General features: G+C 31.7%; 1 protein-coding gene across 2 annotated transcripts in view; it reads right to left on the reverse strand.

The window, feature by feature from the left end:
* Positions 1–1,151, reverse strand: part of LOC106688530 (uncharacterized) — a 32,766-nt gene that overhangs the window by 1,140 nt on the left and 30,475 nt on the right. The window lies entirely within an intron of this gene.

Raw genomic sequence — 1,151 nt, forward strand, 5'->3', positions numbered from 1 at the left:
ATTGAGAGGAAGAAAATATATGTAACAATAATAGATGATAAAGAGGCAAATTATAAGTATAGTGTACAAAACTTGTAACGCGGGCAAGGAAAATGGATAAAAGTGGAGAAAATAAGGGGGAGAGAGTAAAATAAGATAAAAGTAAAATAAAGGGAAAGAGTAAAATAAAGAAAGGGGAAAGAAAAAAGAAGAATAAAAACAAACCTGTTCGCTGGAAGGTCGAGCGCCTAATGGTGACAGCGCAAATAGTGGTCAAACTTAGAATTAAAAAAGCCGTTACAGCAATGACTAAGTTTTGTATAAAGAAAACGTTACGGAAGGGTGAAAATAAAAAATAAAAAGTAGAAAAATTTTAGAAGAAGAAAGCGTGTGAGAGGGTGATGACAAAAGGTGATAAGAAGAATTAAAAATATATATGAACCAACGAATTATCGAATAACGAAGTACCGGAAGATGAAAAATACTTGTAATTTTTATTATTCGATGCTATATATATTTTTATTATCCGATACTTGTAATTTTTCTCCTCTATTTTTTAAAGACATTTCCTTTACCCGTTCCTTTTTAAAATCTCATCACTATATCTCTCATAATTACGAAAATAAATAATTAAGTGACTCAGGAACTCCTGTTTATAACGTTTATCTTCATAGGGATAGTAGTTTTTATGATATTTGCATATGAAATTTTTATAGAACAACTAAAAATCAATTAATTACCAAATATGATAATAAAAACACTACTCCTACATAGGCATCTCAACATCTTTTGGTTTCTGAGATTAAGTTTTCAAAAAATTAAATTAACCTGTACCTTTAACCTGCTTGTTACAACTAATGCAATTCATTTATCATTACAATGGAAAATATATTGTTTTCAAGCAGACCATATCATAATAATGATCTCTCTCCTTCTTTCCGCACCCTCAAGCAAACATTATACCAGTGGTGCCTTACAAAGTTCCTGACATTTTAATAAACTGTCAAGATAAGACTCGGCCACCAACCCACCTGCATCACAGTAAGCCAGGTACCGAGCCTTCAGGCCTCCACTCGCACTGGTCTAAACATCTCTGAACCAAAATGACGCATTATAAAGGGTGTTTTTTTAAGCCCGATAGAACTTGAAATTGTAAAAAATAACACAAAAAA

This window comes from Halyomorpha halys, unplaced genomic scaffold (genome assembly GCF_000696795.3).
Source record: "Halyomorpha halys isolate HHAL.00 unplaced genomic scaffold, Hhal_1.1 Scaffold1147.1, whole genome shotgun sequence".
NCBI lineage: Eukaryota > Metazoa > Arthropoda > Insecta > Hemiptera > Pentatomidae > Halyomorpha > Halyomorpha halys.